General features: G+C 38.4%; 1 protein-coding gene and 1 long non-coding RNA gene across 11 annotated transcripts in view; one reads left to right on the top strand and one right to left on the bottom strand.

Annotated features, from left to right (window-relative positions):
* The window catches only part of LOC117213790 (potassium voltage-gated channel protein eag), a 153,532-nt gene that overhangs the window by 72,157 nt on the left and 64,434 nt on the right, over positions 1-16,941 (top strand). The window lies entirely within an intron of this gene.
* LOC117213890 lies at positions 3,876-4,648 on the bottom strand. Its single transcript, XR_004488744.1, has 2 exons — positions 4,344-4,648; positions 3,876-4,254 (listed from the first exon to the last, which is right to left on the bottom strand). It is a non-coding gene; the product is annotated as an uncharacterized LOC117213890 (long non-coding RNA).

Raw genomic sequence — 16,941 nt, forward strand, 5'->3', positions numbered from 1 at the left:
TTTCTCGCGAGGGCGGCTAAAACCCTTCCTGGTCCACCAACCGTCTTATTATCCAATCGGAGACGGTGTCTACTGCCCTCACTTCCCTAACCAAAAGTGTCATCGACAAATCCGATAGTCCCGTGTCCTTAGACACACCCACCCCTAGCCTTCCTCAGACATGGTATCGCCAGAAAGACTCACTTATTCTGTATCCTCAGAATAGTGAACATATCTATACCGGTCTCTACCCTTCTAACAGTCGCGTACTTAACGTATCGTTGTAACTAAGTCTTGCATAACGTGGTTGGAGTGAATTGTGATTTATGTTAATTCAGTGTGTGTTACATTGTGACTGCTGAATTCATAATAAAGTTTAATTAAAACAAAGTTAATAGTTGTGTTAAGACTCAGCTACTTTATTTCATCAACCAACCCCAAAAATTACGTGACAGGCACGTCGAGAAGCTACTAGAAGGTTCTGTGGCACATGTGACGCCACATAGACACCCGCACAGGTCACACTCATTACTGCATAGAGAGTGGGGTTCTAAACGTTTTCAAGGACCATGGGTCACTGAGCCAGTTAGTCTGCGAATAACTAGCCAACTGTCTACATTCCAAAACACACACTTATAATTCTTGTAATAATTGTTTAATAAATATCACATTGTATTATTTCAACACAAACATTGTGTCTTCCACAGATTATTAATCTCGATTCCAAGATTAAATTCTAACTTAGTTAGTACTAAGTATTATATATTCCCTGGATAATTCGCGTAATAAGCGTGATTGAATCCTGTCGTATGACCCAACCATGGATCATATGATCACACGAGCCAACTATCGTAGTTCTCCAACAGTCTCATATTAGGTTGTCCGGAAAGTGTCTTTCTTTTACGGACACGTCTTTTACAACAACGCGTCTTTATACAAACATGAAACCTAATCTGTCGAACGTTGTGATCTTCAATTTGATGTAACAAAATCGATCATACGTAATTCGATAAAATAAATAATAATATTGTGCATCCATTATTTCCTTCCAAAACGAAAGAAACTTTTCAGACGACCTAATATAAACAGAGTCCCATCGTATTCTGATCGTGACATTTTGGCGATAAATACGCGACAGAAAGGTAGGAAAAAATTGCAAAGCAATCGAACGATTCAGACTCGAATCCCAGTTCAGAAATTCCATCGATCGAACGTTTTTCTGTCTACGGTATCTTTGGTCCAATGACCTTTGAACTGGACGAATTCTTAGCTCGATAAGGTTACCGGAACAGAACGAACGCCGAACACTAACGAACATTAGTCGGTGACGAAACAATGCAAAACGAGTTTGGCGTTAACGAGAAATCGTGCGCATCGATTGTATTGGCGCGTTTCCTAATTAGTTGCTTCACAATCGTTTCCTTCGTACTCGCGGCTCTCGTTCCTTCGCGGAAACAAATAGCCGAGACGCGAGCTAAAACCTCGAGAGGTGGAAGAAAAGGTGATTTGAAGAAAGGGAAAGTTAGGTGGCGCAGCTCTCCTTTTTTTTTCCTTCGTCATTCAACGAATCTGCAAATCGATCGTACCGTGCATTCTTTCGCTCGTTGCATTCCTCGCGACTAATTAATTTTCATCGCCACCTCTCTCTCTCTCTTTTTTGTAGATCTTTTTCTCTCGCCCTTAATTCCGTTTTTCTCTTTTTCCATAGCTTCGCTGATCGAACATTTCGATTACCATAGCTCGTTTCGAGTTTGCGTCTCCTATGAAGGAAATATTGGGTTGGCAACTAAGTGATTGCGGATTTTGTCATTAGATGGATTGGCAAAACCCGCAATTACTTAGTTGCCAACCCAATAACACGACGTTTTTTCTTTTTCTTTTTATTTGTTCGATGAACAGTTGGTATAAACTACAGGAGGATCGAAGTGGAGATTGTTAAGCTTTTTAACATATTTGTAGTCGGTGGTTCTGTTGCGAGAGTCCTAAGTGGATGTCGTCTGCCATTTTCAAGAGTCCGTAGCTGTATGCCGCAGAGCTTTGCTATTGAAATTGCAGTGACTATGACAAATAAAATATAGAAATGAAAAATATGTTGTATATGAAAAATCTAGGTGACTTGGAGTTTTTATCGAAAGACAGTTTCTTCATATCCAAACGTGCAGTGCACCGAACACTAATCCTTCTTCTTTCGAAACATTTCTTTTTCACGTTGTTGGAAATGTCCTGAAAACGGCGATCGATCTGTGGCGGATCGGTATCAACAGGACGCCGACAGGTCGAGGCATCAACGCGGCGCAACACCTCCCGAGCGATCCGCGGGTACCAACCGCCAACACCAGAGGGCTACGACGACGAGTCTGTCTATCTCGCTAGTGGTCGAATATACGAGCGCATGATACAAATATCGCACCTAGCGAGACTCCCTCTACGTCTAAGGCAGGGACTACCGGGCATAGCCTTACTGACGAGTCCACCGGTAGTCCCGGGACGAAACGCAAAACGCTCCTTTCCACCTAGCTCCGTTTATTGTGAAAATTCACCGTTTATTGTGAATATGTATCTAAAACTGTATCTTGGGCTAAATAAACAACAACAACAACAACAACAAAAAATCTACAGATCTTACGAAGGAACGACAGGAACTACGAAATCTCGAAAGAGTGAGTGAGTTGGTATATCTGCATTGGATCCCTTGGATCGATGCTAAAACAGCCCCGAAAGAATTTAATCGCATCTTGTCTACGTGAAATTAACTTCTTTAAATTAATTTCTTCTATTTTAAAATGTCTTCGTTACGATCTCCACCCAGTGAATCGTAACAATATGCAAGAGTACTATAATAAATTAAAACGATCGAAAGTTGAACAAAATAAATGATAGAAATTTAATAAAATAAAAATAAGGAAACTTGCTAATTTCTCGAAAACAAAGCACCGTGCACTCGAATCCTTTCACAGCTGTTTTTCTCGTCAACCTAAAGCATCGAATACAGATACAGCCAATTCATTCCACACCTCGTGATATTCTTATCATCTTCTTGCCAAAAGATACACCCTGTATACTTTCACGCTGGATTCGAATTACAATATTTGCTTGCTTGCTAAAAATACCTAAAATATCTGAATACGTCAGGCAATCGGCAAAGAACGGCAACAATAATCGAGACAAGATTTGACTTGTCGTCCGCGGCGCGGAATCGAGCGGAATTTAATAGACTTTGGTGGGTATTGTGCGTTCCGGTGGAACGATCATTGAAAATTGCCGATATTCCGGGACGAGCCTGGAATACGGAACGATCTCGTTGAATGACAACGAGATAACGGAATCAACGACGGTATCTCCGTTATTAGGAGGCCGACGATTCCCTCGAATAATGGCCGTACCCATGCTACGTGCCTGTACATACTCGATGTGTTTCCCTCGAAAACATCAACCGCTCTCTCCAATCCATCTGAATTTTACCACTAACGAAAGCTTGTTGCGAGAAAAACCTGTTTTCAAACGTATCGATTAGGTTTGCTTGCCTGGTTGTGAATTCAGGATAGGTGAAAAAAAAACTGACGAACTGAAATTGGAAAGCTTTGAAAAGTTTAGAGAGACGAACGTCGAGGACGTATTTGTTCTTTCTCCTGTTTGCTCGCGTACTCGTTTGATCAAATGGGAAATAAATAGGGAAAAGTAGTACAACGGTTCTCTTCTACCGTACGCGCGCAATGCGATGTCTCTTTAAATAAATTCGAGCTTTTAAGGATAAAATAGTTGTTGAGAAGTAACGTCGAATTTCCACGGTAGATAAGATTCTTTTGTTCCTTGTCGATAAAACAGTTTCTAACCTACAATGTATTATTGTATCTTCGTTGTTGATATTTCAATACACAATTTGGAGAAAGATCAGGTTTCAGCTTTTAAGAATAAATATCGGGTTGGTCAAGATATAATTTCCACGGCAAATAGTTCGCCTTTCTTGACGATGAGCGTCGTTTCTAACCTACGATGTATCATTGTATCTTCATTGTTGTTATTTCGATACACAATTTGGAAGAAGATTAGGTTTCAGCTTTTAAGAATAAATATCGAGTTGGTCAAAATATAATTTCCATGGTATATAGTCTGTGTTTGTTGACATTAAGCATCGTTTTTAACCTATAATATATTATTGTATTTTTATCGTCGATATTTTGATACACAATAGAAATAAATATTGATTTGCTGAAGAAGTAATTACTGCAGCGAATAGTCTGTTTGTGTTTGTTGACAATAAGCATCGTTTCTAACCTACAATATATTGACATATTTTCATTACTGATGATTCAACTACTGGTAATTGGAATGGAGAAGTTTCGTCATGGTGATTATCAGCTTACCAGCAGTTTGTCATAAATGTAAAATGTATCGACAAGCATCGTTATAAAAGTAGAGGAGAAGTAGAGGATTCGAAGTTTACCAATGCCGCCGTCAGTGAGGGGATTACAGATTTGAAAGTCGAACTGATTGCTTCGTAACTTTGTATGAAAATCGTAAAAATGTAGGATAACGCGTTTCGGAGAGTTTCTACGACTTCCTTAGAAAGATACGAATGCGACGTCAGAATTGAAGTAAATTCAACCGAGAGCAGATGTATATTCCGTTTCATTTTTATCACATGAAGTTCAACGAAACAGAATTACCAAACTTCAACTAAATGAAAGAGTAAACTAGTATTCGCGTCTATATAACGCGTTTCGATGTAAATTTATATTTTTGCAAAGATAAATCAAGGAATAGGACCTAAAATCAAATTCGATCAAAAAATAAGAAAAAAAGAACAGTTTCAAGATTGCTCGATGTGGATTTTTCATTTTGCTTCTGTTGGCTATTTCCAGAAACATTGAAAACTTCTACTACACTATATATATTTACTAGATGGTGCGTTTTAATGCAAATTCATATTTCTACGAGCATAAATAAACAAACGAAGAGCTCGATTCGGTTATTCGTTGAAAGCGAATTTTCCCGATAGAAACGTCCGAGAGAAAGCAGTTTCGATGTTGTAACTCGAGATGGTCGAGATTGTCACGAAAATGACTCGAACGTATTTCGAGAGGTGTCGCAAGCTTGGTACGGTACTTTATAGGACGACACGCGACATGGCGAAGAAATTTTTCCCGAAGGTTCCTCGACGGATTTTATCGAGCATGGCACGCACCTTCCTTCCTCAGGCATTCGTAACGAAAAGCGAAACTGCAACGATTAGAAGCACGACCAGCTGAATATCGCGTGTGCCGTGCCACCGCTTGTTTCGTTGGGAACCCGGCCCAAGGCTGATTTTGCTAGAACTCCGACCACAATCGACGACTTAGTTTGCTCACTCGAGGGTCGACTCGTACCAGTCTCATGCACAATGGCAGGCAAATGGACAAAAGAGTAACATAGAAGAATAAGGTGGTAGATATATATATACGTAAATTCATTTTGTAAAATTATGGCGCCTCTTTAACACTTCCTATTTTATAATTTATTCTTTGATATTTTTTGCTATATTACTCATCTCTCTCTCTCTCTCCTCCCCCCCCTCTCTCTCTCTGCCTCTCCCTCCCTCTCTCTCTCCCTTTCTCTCTCTCTCTCTCTCTCTCTCTCTGCTTCTCCCTCCCTCCCTCTCTCTCTCCCTTTCTCTCTCTCTCTCTCTCTCTCTCTTTCTTCCTCTCTTTCTCTCTTTAACAATTAATAACAATCAATAACAAATCTACTACAAATTTTACTTGGAAAATCGAGAATCGATCTTCTAAGTCCTAAATTACCGTTCTTCTCTTGTGATCTAATCTATCCAGTAAAATGGCTGCCGGTAAAACAAAGCAAAAGTAAATATGTCGGTTGGCGGGTAATTTGAATTCTATAGAATTCACATATATAATATCAAAGAATAAATTATAAAGTAGGAAATATTAAAAAGGCACCACAATTTTGCAAAATGAATTTACGCATAGTAAATATTATATGATGTATAAATTTTATATAATAAGAGCAATGGATAAATATAATATATATATATACCATAGTACAACAGGAAACTACATAACATAGAATAGGGAACTTACTAATATAACTTAATTTACCGATTAAATTGTACATATACAGGGTGTACCATTTAGCTCTGTCACTTGGAATATCTCGCTTGTTCTTGACAATATTAAAAAATGTTTCAAGAACAGGTTGAATGGATTCGAGGCGAGCATAATTCAACGCGATTAGTTCTTTCCTAGGTGGACGCGTAGAGGACATACGACGGTCAGCGATGTTTTTTAGACGGAATCATATATCTTTTAATACATTAGCCGATGCAGCTGGACATTCTCTACAAGAAGTATCAATCTATAATATATATCGTTTCCACGATAAAATTACAAGAGTTTCGGTTCTCTTTTACACGCCGCATCAATCGCGCAAAACTTCCTTACGTTAACTTAGATATGCCTTGATCTATCTTATTCTAACTTAACGATCAACTGACAGCTACGGTATTTACCTAGCGATAGTAATCCGTAATATAATATGATAACGAATAAATATCATACATACCACAATATAATAAATATAAGACTATAGTATACGCGAGAATAGATAACAGTTACCGATATGGAAGGAAAAAGAAACGTTTTGTACAACAGTTGATAAAATTTATAGCGTACTTATCAATATTATAGTTTCCTTTATCCGCCACTGAATACACGTGGCTATACTTTCGATGGCGTTTCTGGATGGCGATAAATCTTCTTTATCTTCTTTATGCTATCGCTGATTCGTTTGAGTTTACAATTAGAAGACGATTCAATTTATGGTGGATTTGATATTTGTCGAACGATTTCCACTTTTTTCGCAACGTACGTCACGCGAAGGAATTTGCGTTATCGTTGTCAGTCAGCGTTGGAAAAAGCAGTTGGAGAAATACGATCGCGTAGGAGTATCCTAGGGAACATTATGTGGTATTGGCTTCAAGATGAAGAAAAACACGAGTAGTTCGTAACGCGAGTATCAGAGCCTTGAAACGTCGGCTCCCAAGTAGTAAAAACCATTTTAGTCAGTTAGTCGTTTCACAATAGGAAATTTCTTGGAAGAAATAAGAGAAGACACATCGCTGCTTATTTATTAGACAAATAGACAAGTAGTAAACAAGTAGTACGAACAAATAGTTGTTCATTTTCGTTCGATATATCGTGCTTAAGAGACGACCAATTGCCATAAAAGTTCTCGTGAACGAAGCGAAGTGAAACAAATATCAAGCAACAAATATCAATTCTTTTTCAGTCGCGATGTCAAAAATACGAAATTCGGATGATGTAAATTGATTAAAAAAATTGCGACTTGGAATGTTGCACTAACACAGCGATTTTAACAGCGACACCAGTCATCGTAGTTGCATTATCGAATGAGAAACACGACGACAGCCGATATAACGATAGCTGTTCGGTGTAAATCTTGAACCAAGTATAACATATTTTTCGGCGCGCCTCAGAATCTAGTAGTATAATTAGTTTACGCGTGCTAAGGAGACGGAGAAGATTCAAAATCCTTACCTTTAAATTCCAACATTTTTTTCAAATACCGAAAGACTACGTCTAAAGAGACATACACGCGTGTAACGTAACGCTGCTTGGCATTGATAATGGCGCAATTCGGAAAACGTGTAATTTTAAAAAAGAGGCTCTTTAAAATTTACGAAGAAATCTTCGTCAGTCGTTTTAACGACGTTATGAGACTGACTTAACACGAGATACGACACTATTCGCGAAAGCAGTACAATCTTACTACAATTGTAGCGTCAGAAAATCACCGAAGATGAGCCAGTGTCGTTAGAAACCCAAGTGCAAGTTGATAGCAGCTTGAGTAATAATTGTGATCCTCCGAGCACAAAACTCATGGAATTATATGCCATTATTATCATATATCGCATCTTACGTGACTTTGACGCTGACGACATTACCGATATCGCATCTTTCACGTTGTTTCTATTCAAAAATGATAAAGTCAGAGATGAATTTAAAAAAAAAGTTCCTCTTTCAGCGATTTCACATAACGTGTTGGTAGTTCTTCAACGACTTTGTAAGAACGGATTTCCCGTAATTAATCAAAAAGTCATTAGTGCAGCGGTTTGCTGCAGGGGATTACGTGTTAGGGATTCTAACTTTGAAGGTGAATATTTCCATGTCGGTAAGGTCGGGCTCCCTAAAAAATTGAATCGTCTATAGATAACATGTTAAATAATGTATCGTCCACGTTTTAAAGGAACCGAAGAAAATCCGATCCGCGCTACAAATACGCGTATGTGGTACATCGATGAAGCCGCAGTTAAACCGGTTCGCTCGTGTGGATTCTCGGATCACAGGGAAACAACGAGGACATCCTTCGTCCGATTGAAGTCTATACAAGTTACGTTCGACCCAGAAATTAACCGCGACACGCGTTTCTTTGTTTTTTCATGAACGTGGCACGATGGACAAACGGTTATCGCGAAGGAGGTTATGTAACCACTCCTAGTAGTCGTGTTTAGCCGCATCGTCCGTCGAAACGGCTATACGTCCATCGAGATTATCCACGGAACGATCGAGAGATAACCTCACGAAACTCGTTCAAACTTCTTACACGAAGGCGAAGGTCAGATTGTCAATTAGTTGTGATAATCCCAGGGAAGGTGATTCCAGATAAAGTAAAACCAAATCGTTTCGCTAGGTAACTTTGACGATCTTTTGATGTATACTTACTCCAACGATCTTCAGCTCATTTTCTTCACACGCAAACCAATGATTGAAATTTTGCTTGTTGAATGTTACTTTCATTCGACAATCCAAGGGAAAAGAGGCTAGTGGTCCTGGCTAAATAGTCTGATATAATAGAACCTCGTTTATCCGAACAATTCTGCGGTCAAGGCGGTTCGGATAATCGAATAGTTTGGATAATGAAGGTTACCCCTAGCTATCACCACCCGTTATATTATAAGTTCGGATACGAGAGACTGGCGTTCGGATAACCGAGTTTGTTCGATTCGTTGCCATACTTACACGATCTTTGGTTCCATCACGATTTTCATTGTGATTAAGAATTAAATATTTTTTACTTTCTAACTGAATATTATACCATGTGTGTATACAAAGAATTGTTTAAAATTTCTTCGACTAGTTATCCGTTAAAGTTTCGTTTATTTATATATTTATTTTCTCCACCTCTTTACGTACGTAATCGCGCAAAATTTTCCCGCAGAAAATGGGATCGCGAATGGGAAAGCTTTCACAAACGTCAGAATCATCCTCTCAAGTAGAGACGTACACTTATGAATCACCCTGTACACGTAAAATCTTTCCACGACAAGCGTTCGAATCAGCGTGATTTTGCGAACCACTGCGAAACAAAAAAGTGAAAAGACACGACGTATTACGCACTGTAGGCGATCGTGTTTACCGACTAAGGTCGGTCAGGCTGATTAGCTGCTTAATCTCGATTCGCACGCGAATGCAAGCCGCCACCGAAGCCGGATCCGCTGGGTCAAGGTGCACCTTGTGCAGTTGCACGCATCGTCGAGTGACCGTGACAACTGTACTCTCACCTGCCACAGTTCTGCCGCTCAAATCTTCGAATCTTTCAACGTAGAACTCGCCTTTCGATCTCTCAGGCTTGTAGGTGAATTGGTCATTTTGAAATTTGATGCCTCGAAGTATTTTTCGGATCTTTCCGAATTATGCGAATCTTTCAGAGAACGATTCTTCTGGCAACGTTTCTTAAGCAAGTTAAGAGAACGCAAGGATGTCAGAATGTGAATAGCAAATTTTTAAAACTGTCGAACACGTGTTATATTTTAATCGATGGTATCAAGTTGGCAACTAAGTGAAACTTTATTTTCCCGGATTGATATCTCGAAACTTTGTACCTTGGAAATCTCGTGGAAAACGATTCTCTTGGAAATTAACACATTGACGGCGGCAGACGCCAATTAGCGTGTTTTATTTCTCAACTGCTGGCTACTGGAGACGCTAATTCGCGTCTTACGTATTTCATGCGGAATCCTATAAGAACGTTAACTACTCTTAAATAAAACAGTAGAAAAAGCAATCGATGTGTTGGGTAGATGATACATTTACACTGTATATGTGAATGTGTGTGTAAGCGTTAGGGGGCGTCCAGGTCTTAGTTGAGACAAAAAACTGTCACCAGATGTTAGAAGAATCTGGAAGAGTCGGTTGAGAACAAGCGTACGTGCAAGAAGGTTGTCGAGGTCTTCAGAGTGTAAGATATATATATAGCTGTGTGTGTAAAATAAAGTAAACGATTTGTATTTCCGAATCCTTTCTTTACCTTAACACGATGCTATAAACATATAATACGATTGATGCTATAAAAATGTTCAGAACGTGTTTTTACACTACATTGATCGAGCTTGAATAATAAGAAACTGTTATCGGTATTAAAAAAAATGTTGAGGATAATTAATTTAGTAATGAGGAGGCAGACAAAAATAGATCAGTGTGTTGAATACAGCGAAGAAATTTGTGCAGATGTGTTGCCGGATGTACCAGGTGATGGCGGAAATGAAAATATATCTTACTTTCTATATGTTACTATTTATAGTATATATAGACTTATATCATTATTATTATTAAATATTACACTTGGCAAATGCCATACACTCTTTGGAATCTTTCCGATCATTTATTAAATAATTCCAAAAATACGTGGCAATTCAAGCTATATACTTATCATCATCAACGTGTTAAGGAAGTTGTAAAAATAAAATCTCAAATTTCGGTACTGTCGAATATGTATATCGATCGACATATCTCGTGATATTACGCTTTTGATCGCGATCAAATTTCGCAGATATAAGAAATTAAGCCACCGTAAGAGATTCGAAGTTTGCAAGCTTGAAAGTTCAAAAGGTAAAAGTTTGTAAAAGAAGATGTTGCGTGAATGCAACGTTGCCTTTCAATAGGTTAACGAGAGCGGACACAAAGGCAGTAGAATAGTCCGGTCACGTTGAGCCGCGCGCCAGTAGAAATGGTCAATCTTCAGCCGCCCTTTCTATACAATCCACTACAAGGAAACTGAATTTTCTCCGGAACATTGTGTTTTCAAATGCACTCGCGTTTCCTTCAACGTATTTTTAACGCGACGATATCCGTCAGAGGTAAAATACGCTGACACTCGAAAGTCATATTTTTAACACTGACCCTATCAGGTCCGGTGAAACGACCGGTTTCAAAATTTAATTAAAAATTCTACGTTCCTTGTTATTTCTTTTCTTCATCTAATTTTACGTAGGTTTTATGCGGTGTTTATTTTGAAAAATCCATTGTTACAATATACGTAATATAATTATTTAATTAATTACATACGTATTTTTAATAAAATTAAAATAATTAAAGTAATTGTGTATTCTGAGTATTTTTCCAGCACTTAAATTTTTCCGAAATACGATCATCAATTGCAATGAAAACTTGTCATCATTTTTTCCTACAATTTTGTGGTTCTCCGGTTCAGAAAGCGCCGATTAAAGAAGCGATCATTCCGACGTTGCCGATTCGCTTGATTTGCGACCTACTTCGCTTTGTTTATTCAGATTGATCGACTACTTGAGATTTGCTTGTCTGTCAAGTAAATTGTATTTTTACCACTTGAGCGACTTTGCGACCGCCTGAAATGCAAGAGCCAGCTCGAGCATCGTTGCTCGTTAGAAACTTCTTGGCAAGAGACGATACGGTTATGACTTATCAACCATCGTATTCGTCACACACAACAACCACGCGATTTCTTTCCGTTTCCAAGTACGAAAATAACTACGAAAGAGCAAGTTCGAAGCGAGTCGGAGACGTGAATTCGGAAAATGTTTTCAGACGAGGAAAAAACGTTGGAAAATTGGTGGATAAAAGAGGGAAAGATATTTTGTAAATTTAATGCCACCATAAATTAGTGAAATTCTATTAAACTGCCATAGAATGAAGTTCGTTCTCTGCGAATATCGCGATCCTTTGTAGATCTCAAACGTGTTTTTCAAATCATTTTGCACGGTCCACATTGTATAATCAGTAGCAGTAAAGGAAGAGTTAAACACACGGGTGTTCGACTGGGAATAAACTGATAAGTTTCATGAGTCGGTAAAGTTGCTAATTACTAATTAAGGGTGTTCATTAGTCGTGGTTCGTCGGTGCAAGTATGAAACGGGGAATAGCGCGACTTTGTCGCTCGAGGGAAATTAAATCGAAACATTTTCGGCTATCTGTTACTGCTATTTCACAGGAACTTTCTTCAATAACTTCGGCGACCAGAAGTTGCCGCAAAACCAGAACGTGCTAACGTTGGATCGTGTCTCGAATTTTCCTCACAACGTTCCATCCTCTCTCGCTTCGCTCCACGATATTTCGATCCTCTCGCGCGGTAATATATCGACCAAAAATATCGGTAAATTGACAAGTTGCAAATTGTAGGATACAGATCTTTCTTTTAGAATTTCGTACGCTTCATTGCCAATTATCGTCGTAAAAGAATTTACTTGCTAGTAATTAGTCTAGGGATTTTTATGAACCCTAGTGATAAATTTGAGAAAATGCATTAAGTGTATAGAAATTTTAATATAATTTTGAAAATTATAACACTCCACGATTATTTCAATATTATAACTAGAACAATTTACAATGAAATTTGTACGTGGATAAATAAATAATTTGTAACACATATAATTTTGATATTACAATAACCCACAATAATCTTAAAATCACAACTATACATCAATCTAAATGTGCCACTTAGGAATAAGTTTCCTACATTATCAACAATCACACGCAGTGTATATACAGCGAAATAAATCTGCCTATCAAATCTATCTACGTGTTATTCCACAAAATATTCAAAGTATAGCGTTAACAATTCCATTCCTTCAAGCGCGTTCATAAAAATATCAATTCTCACACGTGATTCGACATTCACCCAACAACTTACGACTAGGCTACAGATTTTTATACAAATTATTATATACATTTCCGGGAACATAATCGAAGGTGTCGCTAGTCTCGCTAGAAAATCGTTTCGCCTATCGAACATTATAGAAAACACTATACCTCGGATACTTCAAATATTTCTTCGTATTACGTGCATTCTCTGCGAGTTTCCACTTTCCAGCTTGGTCGAAACGCAGAAAAGTGCGCAGTCTATTTATGGCTCGAAAATTTCATTTACCATATTAATCACTGTGAATTCGATTATGCAACAGATACCAGACAATGTTGCAGGTAGAGTATTTACAGCGACAACGCAGGTGACTGAGTCGCGGGTCGATATTTCCGCTCGAACCTTCCTTTCACAGCTTTAAACCACGTTTCCAAAGTCCCTGCATCTTCGATGTTGGCCTGTTTGCGTTCCTTGGTTGCGCTTCACCGAGTCGAGAAGCATGATCCCGTCCAAGGGTAGATTAGAGCTTTCACGTGAAAGGGGAAAGATGTTCGCCACGGTTCAGAGCACTTGATTGGCCTCTAAGTAGAAAAGTCCATTAAACATCGGGCCGTGCGTGCGCGCTCCTGCACGCGCCACTCTGCCACGATCGCCTATTGAATCGACTAACTCGATCGATGGTATTGAAACTTGCGTTTTGTTCAAGTAATGACTTCAAGAAAAACTCTACATCTTTACTTTTGTATATCCGTGACCTGGACACCGCTGTTACGAAGAGAATAGAATTTAGTGAAATAAAAAATTCGAAATAAAAAGAGGTCCATATTATCGTGTTCTTGGATATAAATTACGTTTTGGGTTACAAGGTCTAGAAACAAAAGAGCTATAAGTAGATTTCTATTGCCGTTTCTTGGAGCCTTCAGCTACAGCTACAAGGTTAACTCCTTGGTAATGTCCTTTGCTATAAATATTGGGTTGACAACTAAGTGATTACGGATTTTGTCATTAGATGGCATTGACAAAATCTGCAATCACTTAGTTACCAACCCAACATATAAACGTGCTCCCTATCAAAGCTTCTTCTATTGTATCGTAATACTGTAAGAGCGAGGATCTGGATCAGCATACACTATACTTATACTTATACCTATACTTATTTCAATGTATTTTTCTATTACAAATTCATCCACTCGTTTTTCTATCAGTCAACTTCAACACGTTTGTACCTGTCTCGTCGTTTAGACTGCGGATTTCTGGATTTCTGCGTCGTTTGCGAAAATTTGAAAATTCTATTCTAGAGTCTATTATTTCCTTGCGAAACGAAAGAATTTTTCGGCCAACCTAATATCGTAATATTTGTTGGGCGATCGTATTTCTGCTTAAGTTTCGTCTCTTCAGTTACGTCTACGAAAATATACAGAAACATATCAAATTTCCCGGTCTCTGCTCTCTATCGCGTTGTTCATCGCGCTATTTACCGTGCTACTCGGAATATCTGCGCGCCATCGTATTTATTAAAGGCTGGCAACTAAGTGATTACGGATTTTGTCATTAGATGGTATTGACAAAATCCGCAACCACTTAGTTGCCAACCCAATATTTGTATCCTAATTAATTAGGTGCAAGTACAGGACGAACTACCATGGCATATGTATACCGCAGTATAATACGTACGATATATAGCAGGATAGGTAAATGTTACGGATTAAATTATACATATACAGGGTGTACCACGTAAATTTATCACCTGGAACATGTCGTTTGTTTTTGGTAATATTAAACAATTATTTCTGATACAGATTTAATGGTTTCCAGGGGAACATCATAATCTGACGGGACTAGTTTCTTCGTAGGTAAACGCGCAGACGACGTACCAAGGTCACCGGCGTTTTTTTCTTTTTTTATAGAGAATCATATATCTTCGAATACATCGATCGATCCATCTCGGTATCGCTTCTGAAAAAACTATTAACCTACTTATATCAGAAAGCTGTTACTTTGGCACTGGTTTAGCGATCCCTCAGAATTTTTTTTTATATCACCAGATTTAAATTACTCATTTATACCACCAGTTTCATAGTCTAACCAACTCCGTTTCCTTCGAAATTTAGTGACTATTGCAATATTCGTTACTTTTTTCATTCTTTATACGTCGCTGTGACATACTTTTTCGTATAACCCGAAGGCTAAAATCGACCACTCTATACATACGTACGGAAAAATATTGTCAAAAATGATGATCTCGATGACGTACTTCTATGGGACCGAAACCCATGGGACGAGACAATTCTATTGGGTTGGCAACTAAGTGATTGCGGATTTTGTCAGTGCCACCTAGTGACAAAATCCGCAATTATTTTCTATTAGTAGCGAAGACTTGTTACATGTCGTTGCTGTCGCGTGAACATTACAATAACCAAAAAGAAAAAAAAAAAAGAGAAAAATACGGTTCATTTAGATGGAATAACGTTCATTCACATGCACACGTACATGTGTGCGACAAAGACGTTACTTACTTGAATGCAATAAAATAAATTAAACCTCGATACGCTGCTTTTAAACTGCTATTCGAGAGTAAAACGATCGGAGACGGTTGGTGAATGTTAGCGCGAAAGAATGCTGGCGAAAGGATGTTCGGCCGAGTGACGCGCGAAGCCCTGGGCTTAATCGTGTTTAGAATTGAAGGAAAGGCCGAAAGTGGTTCAAGTACGGGGCCATGCGGCGACATGCTCTTCTCCCCGAAATAACGATTGCTCCTACACTGTTTACCTGAGAGACGAACTATCGATTACGCGCAGCGATAAATATAACGCCAACTAAAGCTGGCCGACCTTCTTCCGCGAGGCATAGTCAATGGTCGTATTCAAGGTGCCGTTTTTACAGCTCTGTTACGTGGCCGTAACTACGTTAACCTAAGAAGATAGCAATCTCTGCTTAACCCTATTGATCATTCTTTTCCATCTGTCCCTTTCATCTCTCTCTCTCTCTCTCTCTTTTCTTATTTCTCTGTTTCTCTCGAGTAGATCCTCGCATCGATTTCCATCGATTTGATTAACACTTATTGACCATTAGCGGTTCAACAGCATACGCACGTCTGACCGGTAACTCAGGCGCAGATTCTCCCTAGCACTAGCTCTGTTTCGGTTTAGACTCTCCAATACCATTCTTTTCGTTCATCGCGAACGGCAAGTTTTAAGACCGATTAATTGACTATCGGTCGGTAAAGCGTTAATATAAAAGGAGATATATTGGGTTGACAACTAAGTGATTGCAGATTTTGTCAATACCAGCTCATGACAAAATCCGCAATCACTTAGTTGCCAACCCAATAATAAACGGAGGATAATTTAATCGATGTGTTTAATTAAGGTTTCAAGAGGGCGTTTAATACGTTCGAGATTATTGACGTATGTATGTGACGTGCGTGTACGTATGTGCCGGTCGTTTAAGCAACGCTGCTGACGCACTTATCGATACACTGCGATGGAAAATGATGAAATCGAAGCTAATACTACGCTGAGGCACTAATGCTTAAAATAAAGACATCTTTGACTAAAAGAAAAAAAAAGAGAGTTTAGAGGTTTGCGTAGTTTGATTTAACACTTAGCCAATCGCACGCGCAATTTACTACACGCATATGCGAAGAAAAATTAATCACTTCTATGCATCTAATGTAATTTTAGATAAATAATTGAAATAAATAATTCTTAAGAAGAAGCTGTAGAATTAGAAAAGAAAAATACGTTTGTTTATGTTTTCCCAAAAAAAATCACGAAAAACGTTTATAATTATTTGTTGTAATGTACGTAAATACCTTTATGAATACAGTTAATTTAACTAATTAACTGTTGCGACCTCTTTGAAAAGCTTGTGCAGCTGAAATGCGTCGCGGAGAACAAAGGAAGTGACAGCTACTTTGTTCACATTATATACAATTTTTTCACAATAATTATTTATATTTTTTCATTTTTGTTTGTTTTATTTCTTCGTCTCGAAATATTCGAAACATTCTGAAATTTACCAATATATTTTAGTTGTCGCTAAAATTGCAATTTA

This window comes from Bombus bifarius, unplaced genomic scaffold (assembly GCF_011952205.1).
Source record: "Bombus bifarius isolate JDL3187 unplaced genomic scaffold, Bbif_JDL3187 scf7180000007970, whole genome shotgun sequence".
NCBI classification, from domain to species: Eukaryota; Metazoa; Arthropoda; class Insecta; order Hymenoptera; family Apidae; genus Bombus; species Bombus bifarius.